A 15,020-nucleotide genomic window follows, 5' to 3' on the forward strand; every position below is an offset into this window, starting at 1 on the left:
TGAAGGGGAATTGTGGGGGTGGGGAACAAAGTAGAAGAAGAGGTGCTCCAGCTCATTAAAGCTGCCTGGCACCTATTGCCCTGTTGTCTGTATGTCTCAAGTCCTTACCTGGGAACAGGCCTCAGGCCACCTCTCACTGTCCACGCTGCACGCGTTTGCACTCTGTTAGCAGTTAAGTCTTGGAGACATGTGTGGAAAGAGGATCTCACATAAGTCCTGGAACCCAGGGCCTAGCAGAGCCACAAACAACAAATGGGAAAGTAGACAAATTGGACAAGTCTCAGTAAAAGTTAAAAACTTGGCTGGGCGCTGGTGGCTCACGCCTGTAATCCTAGCTACTCAGGAGGCTGAGATCTGAGGATCGCGGTTCAAAGCCAGCCCGGGCAAGAAAGACCGTGAGACTCCTATCTCCAATAAACCACCAGAAAACCGGAAGTGGCGCTGTAGCTCAAGTGGTAGAGTGCTCGACTTGAGCTGAAGAGCTGAGGGACAGTGCCCAAGCCCAGAGTTCAAGCCCCACGACCGACCAAAAAAAAAAAAAAAGTTAAAAACTTGTGAGCATTAAAGAACACTATTAGCAGATTAAAACAGCAGCTCAGAGAATGAGAAGAAATAGCTTCAAATCACAGATCTGAGAAGATTTAATTAATTTTTTTGCTGGTCCTAGGGCTTGTGCTTTGGACCTGGATTCTGTCCCTGAGCTTTTGTGCTACCACCAGATCCACAGCTCCACTTTTTGTCTGTTGTGGTTAATGGGAGATAAGAGCCTTATGGACTTTGCTGCCTAGCCTGGCTTTGAATCTCAATCCTCACATCTGTCTCCAGAGTAGTTAGGATTACAGGTATGAGCCATCTGTGCTATTCATATATAAGATTTATATAGAACTCTGAAAACTCAAGAATAATAACCAAACAACAACTCAGGGCTGGCAGCATGGCTGAGGCTGTAAACAAAGTACCTGTCTAGCAAGTGCGAGGACCAAAGTTCAAACCCTATCCAGTACTGCCAAAAAATATATATATAAACAACCCAATTACAAAATGGATAAAGTGCTGTGGCTCATACTTGTAATCCTGTCTACTCAGAAGGATGAGATCTGAGGATTGTGGTTTGAAGCCAGCCTGGGCTTCAAGAAAGTCCATGAAACTCTTATCTCCAATTAACCATAAAAATAAAAGGCCAGAAGTGGAGCTCTGGCTCAAGAGTACTATCCTTGAGCAAAAAAGTTCAGGGGCAGTGCCTAGGCCCTGAGTTCAAGCCCCAAGCCCACGACCAGCACACATATAAAAATGGACAAAGGTTTTAGCAGGCATTTCTCCAAAAACGATACAGAAATGGTCAATAAATATGTGCAAAAAGTATTACATTACAAATCATCATAGAAATACAAACCAAAACCATAACAAGATGCCACTTCAAACCCAATAAAATTCCTATATCACAAAGTTAGAAAATATGGTCAGAGCTGGGCACCGGTGCTCATGCCTGTAATCTTAGCTACCCAGAGGCTGAGATCTGAGGATCTTGGTTTGAAGCCAACCTGGGCAGGAAAGTTTTATCTCTTATCTACATTAAGCACCAGAAAACCAGAAGTGGCACTGATAGCTAAACTTGAGTAAAATGGGTCAGGGATAGCACTCAGGTTCTGAGTGTAAGCCCCATGACTGATAAGAAAAATAAGAAAATATGGTCGGAAGCCAGTGGTGCATGCCTGTAATCCAAGCTACTTAGGAAACCTGGAGGATCTTGGTTCAAAGCCAGCCCAGGGAGAAAGTTCCTGAGATACCAGCTCTAACTATAAGAAAGCTGAGTAAGAATATAAGGAGGTACTGAGTTCAAACCCCACTACCAGCACACGCACAAAAATTAAAACCCCTAAGTTTAACTGTTATATTTGGAAACAAAAGTTAAAGAAAACAAGCTGGGAGCTTGTTTTCACAAGTTAGAAAATATGGTCAGAGCTGGTTTCCAGCACTCACACCTGTAATCCTAGCTACTCAGGAGGCTGAGATCTGAGGATCATGGTTCAAAGCCAGCCTGAGCAGGAAAATCTGTGAGACTCTTATCTCCAATAAACCACTCAGAAAACTGGAATTGGCTTTGTGGTTCAAGTGGTAGAGTGCTAGCCTTGAGCTGAAGAGCTGAGGGACAGCGCCCAGCTCAGAGTTCAAGCCTACAACTGACCAAAAAAAAAAAAAAAAAAAGTTAAAGGAAGCAAAAGGAAAGAAGTAATAATACATGTTATATTATAAATGAAGCCTGAATACCTTACGCTAAGGAAAGACTTACTAAAGCCATATATTGTATGATTCCATTTTTATGAAAATGTCCCATATAGGCAGATAGCAGATTTGTGCTTGCTCATGTCTTGCAATAAATGGGAGGGATGGGAATGAAAAGGAACATTTTTTTTTTAGGTGATAAAATGTGCTAAAATGGACTACATTGATGGTAATACATATCCACATATATTAACAACAATTGAATCAAGGTAGTTAAATAGATGAATTATTATATAGCTGTGAAATTTATCCTAAAGCTATTACAGTCCACAATGCAGAAAATGTAGCTAGTACAATAATACCAGCACAAAGGGACATAGAGGGAATGCAGCTCCACAGGACCAAAGCTTTGTATACTACCTTTATCAAGGGCAGTCATAAACACTATTGATATCAACAAGCTAGTTATTAAAAGTTAATATGCACCAGGCATTGGTGGCTCATGCTTGTAATCCTAGCTGCTTGGGAGGCTGAGATCTAAAGATTGAGATTCAAAGTCAGAAATTCTTTTTTTTTTTTTGGGTCCGGTCGTGGGCCTGGGCGCTGTCCCTCAGCTCTTCAGCTCAAGGCTAGCGCTCTACCATTTGAGCCACAGCGCCACTTCCGGCTTTTTTCTTTTTGCTTATGTGGTGCTGAGGAATCGAACCCAGGGCCTCATGCATGCAAGGCAAGCGCTCTACCACTGAGCCACCTTCCCAGCCCAAAACACTTTTCTCTTTTTTTTTTTTTTTTTGGTCGGTCGTGGAGCTTGAACTCTGGGCCTGGGCGCTGTCCCTCAGCTCTTCAGCTCAAGGCAAGCGCTCTACCACTTGAGCTACAGCGCCACTTCCAGTCAGAAATTCTATGGAACTCTTCTTTTGTGGTCAGTTGTGGTGGTGCTTGAACTTGGGGCCTGGGCACTATCCCTGAGCTCTTTTTTGCTCAAGGCTAGTCCACTATCACTTTGAGCCATAGAGCCACTTCCTGCTTCCTGGTAGTTAATTGGAGATAAGAGTATCTCGGACTTTCCTGACCTGCTGGCTTTGAAGCATAATCCTCAGATCTCAGCCTCCTGAGTAGCTAGGATTACAGGCATGAGCCACCAGCAGCCATCATGAGTCTCAATTTTTTGAGTCAGCTAGATGTATCTCCTCTGCTGCAGAGCCCTGCTGGCTTCATCTGATCTCCCTGAGTATATCCCTACCCTTTGCTTTTCAAAGGCCAATGCACATAGTAGGAACTCTACTTGAAACAGAAGAGCGGTCTTTGGCACCCAAGAAGTTGGGGCAGCATAAAGGAAGGCATAACTCCTGTTCTTGGAGGTACCACGTAGATGGGCACGGTGGAGGTCCAGATTTCCTTAGGAGCCAGTATACCTTTCCCCCTACTATGTTGAATGCTGACTAGTAACACCTTTTAGCTGCCATCTTTTCCCAAGTATTGTCCATGGTCAAATTAGAGTTGCTTTACCCCACTTGGGCAGCCTACAACCAATGATTTGACTGACTTTGGCCTTATCCCACTAGGTCAAGCAATTCACCAGGTGCACAGAGACAGGCTCGATCACATACCTGTCTGCAGGCAGGCTATTCCAACTAGGCCTGGTGGAAAGATACCGTCACCCACGGGGGATGGCAGGAACTTTCCATTCTGGACCTAATCGGAAGTGACCACCCCTAGCACCCAAGTAATTACAGCCTGATTGTTACTCCTTTATTTCCTTGTTAAGACCCATATAAGCTAGACCCCAGATCCAGTCCCACACACAACCTACATTCCCAGGAGCTTGTTGGGTCCCTAGCTGTTATCCTTCAATAAACACTCTTTGCCTGTAGAAGATGGAATCTGGCTTGGTTCCCTTTTCCTTTCTCCTCCATTGTCCTAACTCCCTGCTCTCCCCAATTTGACAAGAAGGGTTCAAGTGGTGTGCCCTTTAAGCTCCAGAGCTAGGACCATGCTAGTCTTGCCTGAAGACCACATTCTTGCCGAGTTCTTTCCCTGCCCTGTCCTGATGCCCTCTCTCCTTTTCTCCTTTTCACCCACATCCCGATTCCAGGGACTCTCACCTCCTGTAATGGGCTATGCTGTATGCTGAATGAATTGTGAAGCTAAGGGTAATGTAGCACCATCTTCTATCTGGCTGTGCAGAGGCGGCTAGCACTCTGCACTTTGAACTCCAGCACTTCCTCCTTCTGCTGGCCAATTAAAGATGAGAGTCTTACAGGGAACTTTCTCTGACCAGGCTGGCTTTGAATTACAGTTTTTAGATCAAGGAGTCTTTACAAAAGGCCACTTTTCTCCAGTTAAAAGCAACAAGGTGGTCATCAGAAGTAGCTTTTTAAGCATGGCCCCACCTGGAACTTATTAAGGGTCAAAGTTATATCTGACAAACTTGTAAGAATCCTCTACCCTTTTCTGTGGGCCGCTGGAAACTGTTACAAAACATGTAAGAGTAAACTGAAATAGCAATTAAGCAATCATTTCAGTAGTCCTGTTTTTCCTTTTCTTCACTTTAAAACAAACATTTAGGACAATTTTATTTTTAGCTTTTTTTTACTCAGGGGACGCCATTTTTAATCCCTTTGAAACACTGGGTAACATCTATTACCTTTCCCCAGCCTGTTTAAAACAGCCACTTTTTTTTCCTTTCAGCCTGAATTACCTTTTGAAAAATCTTTGAGCTCACAGGACAATTTTTCCTTAATGCAAGAATTTCAAGCACCAGTACTGTGCTAAGAACCCAGACATCTTTATGCTTTTTAAAAAATATATCTAATTATAAAATAGTGTTGAAACCAACTTGCATCACATAGACCTTTTTAATTTTTTTTGGTTGGTTGTGGGTCTTGAACTCTGGGCGTGGGCATTGTCCCTCAGCTCTAGAGCTCAAGGCTAGCACTTTACCACTTGAGCCACAGCACCACTTCCGGTTTTCTGGTGGTTTATTGGAAATTAGCGTTTCATAGCCTTTCCTGCCCATCCGGTTTTCTGGTGGTTTATTGGAAATTAGCGTTTCATAGCCTTTCCTGCCCAGGCTGGCTTAGAACTGTGATCCTCAAATCTCAGCTTCCTGAGTAGCTAGGGTTACGGGTGTGAGCCAACAGCACCCAGCTAAAACTTTTTTTTTTTTTGCCAGTCATGGTACCTGAACTCTGGGCCTGGGCACTGTCCCTCAGCTCTTCAGCTCAAGGCTAGTGCTCTACCACTTGAGCCACAGCACCACTTCCAGCTTTTACTGCTTATGTGGTGCTAAGGAATTGAACCCAGGGCCTCATGCATGCAAGGCAACACTCTACCACTGAGCCACCTTCCCAGCCCCCTAAACCTTTTTTTTAACCCTCACTTTAAGGTGTTTTTTTTTTGTCTGTTGTGGGGATTGAACTCTGGGCCTGGGCATTGTCCCTCAGCTTTTCAGCTCAAGGCAAGCACTTTAGCCACGGCACCACTTTCGGTTTTCTGATGGATAATTGGAGATAAGGGTTTTACGGACTTTGCTGCCCAGGCTGGGCTTTGAACCATGATCCTCAGATCTCAGCCTCTTGAATAGCTAGGATTATGAGCATAAGCCACTAGTACCTGACTTTTTCCCCCCCAGGGGAGAATGTGAACGCAGTCCCCCACTACCACAAATTATTCAGTGGAGTTTCCCACATTTGGGGAAATCTCAGGAATCAGCACATCTGGAGTACAATGGATAAGCCTTGCCCTGGGAAAACCACTTCATGATCATGGTATCTCCCCTGCCAGGTAAGTATGTGGCTTTAAAAAACTTTTTAATCCAGCCGGGCGCTGGTGGCTCACGCCTGTAATCCTAGCTACTCAGGAGGCTGAGATCTGAGGATCGCGGTTCAAAGCCAGCCTGGGCAGGAGAGACCGTGAGACTCCTATCTCCAATAAACCACCAGAAAACCGGACGTGGCGCTGTAGCTCAAGTGGTAGAGCGCTCGCCTTGAGCTGAAGAGCTGAGGGACAGTGCCCAGGCCCAGAGTTCAAGCCCCCATGACCGACAAAAAAACAAACAAACAAACAAAAAAAAACTTTTTAATCCATCCCAAGGGGCAGTTTTAGAAATACCATTCACATCACCCACTTTACCATCAGGTTTCCAATGTCCACCTTTAAAGAAAAAAGAGGCAGGAAGAAGATGGGCACCGGGCCCATCCTACAGAATGGGCATATACCATGTTAGCATTATCCCTACTGCAGGTCCTCAGCTCCACCCAGACCTGAGCTCCTCCCTGCCCTAGAGTTCCTACCGTATAGCTAGCTACTCCCTCTCCCTGCTCAAACTTACCTGTGAATGGCCCTCGCTACTAGCCCAGGTAGCCTTACTACCCACCTGGATAGGGGCAGATGCCATATTGCTCCCTCTCCCGGGGTAGATATGGCCCTTCTAATAATAATAATAATTATTATTATTATTATAATTATCTTATAATAATCTTTCTCTAGTGTGTGCCTTCCTCCATGTGGTTCCCTGGGATGGTCGTGATGGATCCTAGCATTTGGTGCTGAAACCCCAGCAGGTCTGGGTGGAGCTGAGGACCTGCAGTGGGGATAATGCTAACATATCAGACTCCTTGGGGTTAGATGAATTGCCTTAATGCCAGCTTACCCTCTTCCACCATGGGTGGACTCCCCCCAGGGCCTGTCCCACAATGCATGGATTGGCTGAGCTGAACCTTTTGCCAGAGCCCCCCTCACCCTCGAAGATAGGCCTTCTATTGACCCATTGTAAGTTTTTCCCTGTCCTTTTTTGGTATCTGACTGAGAAACCAAGCAGTTTAGACAGCCAGAATGGGCAATGTCTTTGGCAATGATAAATAAAACCACATTTAAATTTCTGACACTTAGCCTCAAATTTTAGCAGTGGAGGCAAATTTTAAGTTCCCAGTGCTTTTTTGCTAAGCCAGATAACTTGATTATAGTACAAGCAGCCTTATGTATTAAAATACCAGACTTGTTTTGATTTTCAAATTAAAGAATCTTTAGAAAATCTTTTAACTATAGCTCCTCCTTAAGATAATGGAATAATCCTTTGAGACCTCACGACCTTTTTGGAGTTTTAAACCTAAACTCATCCATTTTTTACTTTTTTTTTTTTTTTTTTTTTCTGATTCTGGGGCTTGAACTCTGGGCCTGGGCGCTGTCCCTCAGCTCTTCAGCTCAAGGCTAGTGCTATACCACTTGAGCCACAGCGCCACTTCCGGCTTTTTCTGTTTCTGTGGTGCTGAGGAATCAAACCCAGGGCCTCATGCATGCAAGGCAAACACTCTACCACTGAGCCACATTTCCAGCCCTCATCCATTTTTTTTTTCAAATCATACTGACAGTTTTTATCTTGAACATCTTTACACACATACATATACATACTTTTGTGAACAAAGATTTTAAAGCACGCAAAATGAATACTGGCTATAGGTATTCCAGTGGCAGATATTTTTGCCAATTATTCTTACAGATGACCAATATTTAAGACAAAACTTTCCACAAATCACTTTAACATCCTCCAGCCCCATTACTCCAGTGCTTGTTTGATAGCAGGCACATTAGCATATCAAATACCTTTTGTGTAGGAAAGTTAGATAGGGGTCCTCTGGAGCTAGACTCAACCCACCCAGTGGCTGGACAGTCTTTAGACCATTTTTTGGGGGCAGGGGCGTCAGTCGTGGGGCTTGAACTCTGGGCGTGGGCGCTGTCCTTGCACTCTTCAGCTCAAGGTGAGAGCTCTACTGCTTAAGCCACAGCGCTACTTCCAGTTTTCTAGTGGTTTATTGGAGATAAGAGTCTCATGGACTTTCCTGCCTGGGCTGGCTTTGAACCACAATCCTCAGATCTCAGCCTCCTGAGTAGCTAGGATTACAGGCGTGAGCCACCAGCACTTGGCTTAGACCAATTTTTGACTACAGCATTTTATGTATCAATTTACACTGAGGCCAAGATTAAACCTGGGGGAACCAAGACTGATGTTTGCATCCATCCTGCTCCCAACTGTCTCCTGACCAGGTTGTAACTTCAGACAGATTGTTAGAAAAACCAACTTAGGCCTGTGGCCATCCTACCTTACCCCTCCACCACCTACAACTACAACTGTGCCAGAGGGGCTGGTGATCTGGCCCAGCCAGAGGCTGAAACTTCTATTTTCCCAACGATGTCCAAAGGAATAACAAAGACACAGAAAACAAGAGTCCATATTTATAATGGGTACCAATTTAAGAACAAGACAAGATGAAACTGAAGGCTTAGTTGGGGCCTAGTGGGCCCCCAGCTCATCCCTACTCATGAGAACTCTGAGTCTGCCAACTAGGCCTGCCACTCCCACCCACAAACTCAATCTAGAGTCTGCTGAGTGAGCCTGCCACTCCCACTCAGCAAGCTGAACTCCCCACTGTATAGTATGGGAACACCACCAGGTGCTGGATAGGCAGTCCAGAGATGCCTAACCATGGCCCTACACTGGGTAGTCTCTCACCCTACCATGACCAGACCAGATGCCAGTGAGGGCCTCCCCCAACCATGCCCTTACTAGCCACTGAGTGAGTAGTAACCCCCAACCATGACTCTATGGCCATTAATCTTTCATGCTACCACAGCCCTATGCTGGGTAGTCTCTCATCCTACCCTTTACTGTACCCTCACAGTACCATTGTTCACTTGGAGGTCGTGGATGGGTTATTGCCTGCATCTGCTCCCCATTGTCTCCACTGTTCCACATGGTTCAATTCCCAGAATACAGAAAGCATGCAGACAGAAGATAAGATAGAGACTTGCTTCTGGAAGATTTTTTTTGTCCATTGTAGGGCTTGAACTCTGGGCCTGGGCACTGTCCCTCAGCTCTTCAGCTCAAGGCCAGCACTCTACCATTTGAGCCACAGCGCCACTTCCAGTTTTCTGGTGGTTAATTGAAGATAAGAGTCTCACAGACTTTTGTGCCTGGGCTGGCTCTGAACCATGATCCTCAGATCTCAGCCTCTTGAGTAGCTAGGATTACAGGCGTGAGCCACCGGCACCTGGCTCCGGAAGATTTTTGAGTGACTCCCAAAAGATTTTTGGATGGCATGTCCAGCATCTGTGAGCTGGCTGTTGGAGTGGCAGAAAGTCCATGGGGCCTTGGAATGTCTCGGGGGAGCCTCCTTTGTGGGAATTTCTGCCCCCAAGCAGCTGACTCACTAAGGCCATCCTTCAGTGTGGTTTCAAGGAACCCAGGTGCCCTCCTTGGTACTGGGGTCTTGGTGACTGGGATCCCAGATGATCCTCCATATGTTGTATGGTAGAGCATACCTTAAATCAGATATAAATCCAGTCCCAAGAAAAATAGAGAGGTCAAATTTTGGAGTCTTTATTGGAGTGCTAGCGGTCTACAGGTGGCCAATTACAAAGAACTGCAGCCTGGAACAGAACTTGCACCAAGCTTTTAAAAACAAAGGCCACATGCTGGGTGGAGACCAAGCCTTAGCAAAGTATTATACATAAACACAGCATAAGGAGCAGGGCTCCCCTGGAACAAAACAACACAATGTATCTATATATTTCCCAAAGCGGGGTCCTCCTGGCTGTACCCATTGAACCAGGATCTGAAATTCAAAGGTTGGCTTGTCTCACCTCTAGGCTTTAAAGCTGGGTGGACAGCCCCCCATCTCTTTCCTAGGCTCTAGGATAGCTGTGTAGACAACAGCTCCCAGCACCTGGCCAGGGGCCAGAATGGCTGTGACTCAGTTTCCTGACTTCACTTTACCCCACTCCGGCTGCTTGAAGCCAATGACTTGCCTGACTCATGAAGGATTGACTCCTGCCTTATCTCCCCACACCAAGCAAGACACCAGGTACACAGGAAGAGGCTTGATCACAAACCTGTCCTCAGGCCGGTTATCCCAACCTAAGCCTGGCAGAAAGTTACCATCACCCCAGGTGGTTTACCTTGGGCCTAGCCAAACGTGATCACCTGTAGCACCCAAGTAATTACAGCCTGATTGTTACTCCTTTATTTCCTTGTTAAGACCCATATAAGCTAGACCCCAGATCCAGTCCCACACACAACCTACATTCCCAGGAGCTTGTTGGGTCCCTAGCTGTTATCCTTCAATAAACACTCTTCGCCTGTAGAAGATGGAGTCTGGCCTGGTTCCCTTTTCCTTTCTCCTCCATTGTCCTAACTCCCTGCTCTCCCCAATTTGACAAGAAGGGTTCAGGTGGGGTGCCCTTTAAGCTCTAGAGCTAGTACCATGCTAGTCTTGCCTGAAGACCACATTCTTGCCGAGTTCTTTCCCTGTCCTGTCCTGATGCCCTCTCTCCTTTTCTCCAGAAAATGCCTCATGTTTACCCACATCCCGATTCCAGGGACTCTCGCCTCCTGTAATGGGCTATGCTGTATGCTGAATGAATTGTGGAGCTAAGGGTAATGTAGCACCATCTTCTATCTGGCTGTGCAGAGGGAAGTTAAGGCCTTGTTGGAGCTCTTTTTCCTGCTACTGCATATTCCAGGCTTCCCCCATCCCACCCCACCACTCCAGGCACATGCAGGCGTAGACATATCCTTCTAACATCTTCTGCTTCTGAGCTGCTTCCCACAGGGAGTGGATTTGGAGAGATTCTGTCCAACAGTTAAATTTCATGATGGACTTTTTTTTGTTTCAACCTAGAGAGGGGACACCTCTGCCTCATCCTGCAATGACACAGAGCGGTGTCTGGTGGTCCCTTGGTATTTGCTCCTGATCTGGTCTGACCCTGGGAACTTCCAGGGCTCTGTGATGGAGAGCCAGCAGGGACCCCATTTGACAAGTTTGCCAGGTTTGGGCGGGACCAGAAGCCACACTGCCACATTTTAGCAGCAGCCACAATTTATCTTGGCAAGGTGAACTTCTAGGCTCAGCTCCAAAGAGGGGCCTGGGGAATGGCCCAGACCAACTGGCTTTTACCACAGAAGCCGATGCTGGCTGGACTTGAGCAAGTGCCAGCCCCAAAGTGGTAGCATCTTCCCCCATCCACCTGAAGGAGGATTTGCCCCATTCTGGGTGAGCGCGTGGGTTTGGGGTACAGTTCATGGATGGAGTCTCAAGGGAGGTACATAAGGGAAGAGAATCAGAGCCGAGGGCTTTGCTGCTCTTCACTGGTCTGAAGGCAAGCCTTTAGGAACTGTGCTCATGGAGGGGGTCTGGGGGTCCCTGAGGCTTCTGCCACCCAGAGCCAAGAGCACATTTGAGCAGATTTTATTCTCAGGCTGACAGATGAGGGAGGAGAGGCTTTGGAGAACCAAGATGCTGGATGCTGGGCCCCAAAGGAACAACAAACCTGCTCTTGGATGGCATTTTCCTTTTCCCCTTTTAAATAGTTGGCTCCCTCTTTCCCAACAAATAAAATCATTTAAAAGGAATGGATAAAAACAGTCATGTTTCTGTTACTGCCCTGCTGGGAAGCCACTTCTGTATCTTTGGAGTTAGGAGATCTCTTCCACTCTGCAGAGTCTGTGGGGAATCTGCACCTAACACCTTCCTACTTCCCACTTCCCTTCCAGCTCTGAACCCAAAGCCCTCCCAGACCCATCGAGTTGACATTCCATGCTCCTCTGCCAAGGTTGAAATAAGGCAGAGGGTCTAGACAGCTCACTTTGTAAACTGAACGAAGGAAAGAGCTTCTAGAAAAATCAACTCAAAAGGGCTCTTCTGGATTGTGTGTGTGTGTGTGTGTGTGTGTGTGTGTGTGTGTGTGTGTGTGTGTGTGTGTGTGTGTGTGTGTGTGTGTGTGTGTGTGTGTGTGTGTGTGTGTGTGTTGATCCTAGGGCTTGAACTCAGAGCTTGGGTGCTGTCCCTGAGCTTTTTCACTCAAGGCTGGTGCTCTACCACTTGAGCCACAACTCTACTGCCTTTATGGTGGTTAACTGGAGATACGATTTTCATGGACTTTCCTGCCTAGTCTGGCTTCAGGCCATGATCTTCACCCCCCAGCCTTCTGAGTAGCAGGATTATAGGAGTGAGCCCTCCAACCCCCAGTATCTTCTGGATTTTCACTAATAAAGGACCCATAGCTAAGAGATTGAGCTAGGTTAGAGGTGAATGGCTAACAACAGGTTAGACTCAGGTAGAATGACTTAGTGAGAGAATAATTTGTATTTGTTCCTGTCTTTTGGCCTCACTTGTTCCTAGGAGGTAGCAGAAGCCAGCATCGCAGGAAGAAGTACTGAGGTGGTTGGTTTCTAGATCTGTCTTTAATTTTATTTTTTATTTTTGGTCAGTCGTGGGGCCTGAACTCAGCCTGGGCACTGTCCCTCAGCTCTTCAGCTCAAGGCTAGCGCTCTACCACTTGAGCCACAGTGCCACTTCTGGCTTTTTCTACTTATATGGTGCTGAGGAATTGAACCCAGGACCTCATGCATGCAAGGCAAGCACCCTACCACTGAGCCACCTTCCCAGCCCCTTATTTTTATTTTGTTTCCCAGATGTCTAGCTTCTGAGGACCCATGGGCACCTTCTGCAAGAGTTAGGTCTCTGGGGAAAACAGACCCTCTCTCCCTTCCTCTTTATCTGCCTGAAACCAGTAGTCAGCTGACTGTCTATCACTTGACTGTGAGCAATGGATCCCAGTCCTCATCTGCTGAGGTTATTTCCTGAACCACCCCAGTCACACCTCTTTCAGACAGTGAGAGGTTCCCTAGGCTCTGAGATCACTTCCACATCTGCTGTGCTCCTGCCTCCTCACTTTCCCTATATAATCTGGCTCTACACGAGTCCCCTCCTCTCTCTTTTTCCCTTTTTCCTTCCCCTCCATCTCCGTGGGCCTCCATTTTGTGTGGGCTGAATTATGTGGCAATTTCCTTTCCAGTGAACTTTGCAGTACAGAGAGAAGAGAAGGACAAAATAGGCTATTTGTTAACTGAGATACCTTGCGTATAGGACATATGGTATATGGTAGTCTACTGTCAAACATGTAATTAGTTAATGCAAAGATTTCTTATCAGACACATAATTAATATTATTCATCACACTGAAAAAATAATGGAGAAAGTCATTTGATTATGCCAAAAAACATTCAGAGATTTTGGAATCTAGTCACAAACATTTAGAAAATTAGCGACTGAAGCACATCAGTAAACCAAACATGATGTCTACTGGTGAATTACTAAAAGCCTGCCATCCAGGATCAAGCACAAAACCCCATTTTCACCAGTTCTATTCAATTTTATATTGAACAATAGGCAAGAGAAGTTGATCAAAATAAAATAAAAAATAAAACTCTTTGTAGATGACAAAATTGTGTATTTAAAAAAACATACATGGAAGTGGTGGTACAAGTGGTAGAATGCCAGCCTTGGGCACAAAGCGGCTCAAGGACAGTACCTAGGCTCTGAGTTCAAGCCCCAGGACTGGCAAAAAGGAAAAAAAAAGCAAAAAAAAAAAAAAAAAAAGGAAACATACACTTAACATCTGTAGACAAAACATTACTATAATCAACCTAAGCAAAGTTACTAGCTCCAATATTATGATACAAAAACATTTATCTATTTATTTAGCAAGTCTTGGGCTTGAACTCAGGGCCTGGGCATTGTCATTGAGCTATTTTTCTCAAAACTAGTACTTTACCACTTGAGCCACAGCTCTACTTCTGGCTTTTTGGTGTTTAATTGGAAATAAGAATCTCATGGACTTTCCTGCCTGGGCTGTCTTTGAATGCAGTCCTCAGATCACAGCCTCTTAAGTAGCTAGGATTACAGAACAGAGGTGGGAAGAGGGAGAAGAAAAAGAGAAGAGGAGGAAGGTGGGGGAGAAAGAGGAGGATAAGGAGGAAGAGGAGGAGGAAGAGGAGGAGGAGGAGAGGGGGGAGAGAAATGTTGAGTTGGCTCATGGTTTAAGCAGTGTTTTGAAACCTTTGAGGTCAGATATAATATCTCATTTTAAACTGCTCATAGCATTTGACTGCCCCCAGTACCAAAACGTGACTGCTGTCCAGTTAGCTGTTGTGACTAATGTAGAGTTCTGCAGAAGCACAGCCTGAGCAGGCCCTGGGGAGGGGGAATTGATGGGAATTGAAGCTGAATGGAACACGGTAAGGATAGACAAGCTTCCGTGCTCTCGTAGAACAGGCTGCAAGCAGGAAGTAAAGGAGAGACCAAGCAAGCACTGAATAGGGCGAGCTGTTCAGAGGCAGGAAATTCCTCTGTCATGGGTCCTAGTTGATACAACACCAGAGAAGAAAGTGGGCAGTTTGGAATGGCAGGAACAGCCCATCTTTCTTGGCAAGGTTGTTTGTTAAACAGGCTGCAAAGCTCAGGGTAAATGGATTGAAAAGGACAATGTTTCTGAAGGCCAGAGCCAGGGCTGACAGGAAGTATATCTCTGAAGGACAACTAGGATTCTTCTGGGAGTAAGGGAGGATGAATGGCCCAGGAATCTTCTTTCTTTATTCCCCTCTTCTCAAACTCTGAGGCAAGAAAGCCAGAAAGGGCCTGGGCATAGGGAGGAGGAGTTAGAATGTGGCTTGGAGCAGCAGCCTGGGAGCTAAAGGCTGCCCCACCTACACCAGGTAAGTTCTCTCACTCAGGGCCTCTGCCTCCAGGTGGCATGTGCTAGGCTCCATGTTGGTTTACTATCATTCTGACAATCCTCACCTTGATCTTGGCTAGCCAGTGGAGGGAATGAGTCCTTAGTGGTCTGACTGTGTCCCAGGCAGAGTTTGTAGGGCATAGCTCATCTCCTTGGTCCTCGGGCTAACCTGTTCCATGCCTTCCCTTGTCCTTCCCCACACCCAAGAGCAAGCATGGGCAGGGA

At 46.1% G+C, this 15,020-nt stretch overlaps 1 non-coding gene across 1 annotated transcript; it reads right to left on the reverse strand.

Moving 5' to 3' along the window:
• Positions 1-5,854: 5,854 nt before the first annotated feature.
• LOC138817410 (U1 spliceosomal RNA) lies at positions 5,855-6,017 on the reverse strand. Its single transcript, XR_011368860.1, has one exon. It is a non-coding gene; the product is annotated as a U1 spliceosomal RNA (small nuclear RNA).
• Between the last annotated feature and the right edge of the window lie 9,003 nt (positions 6,018-15,020).

Source organism: Dipodomys merriami, unplaced genomic scaffold, assembly GCF_024711535.1.
Source record: "Dipodomys merriami isolate MVZ:Mamm:240054 unplaced genomic scaffold, mDipMer1.0.p SCAF_7, whole genome shotgun sequence".
Classification (NCBI taxonomy): Eukaryota; Metazoa; Chordata; class Mammalia; order Rodentia; family Heteromyidae; genus Dipodomys; species Dipodomys merriami.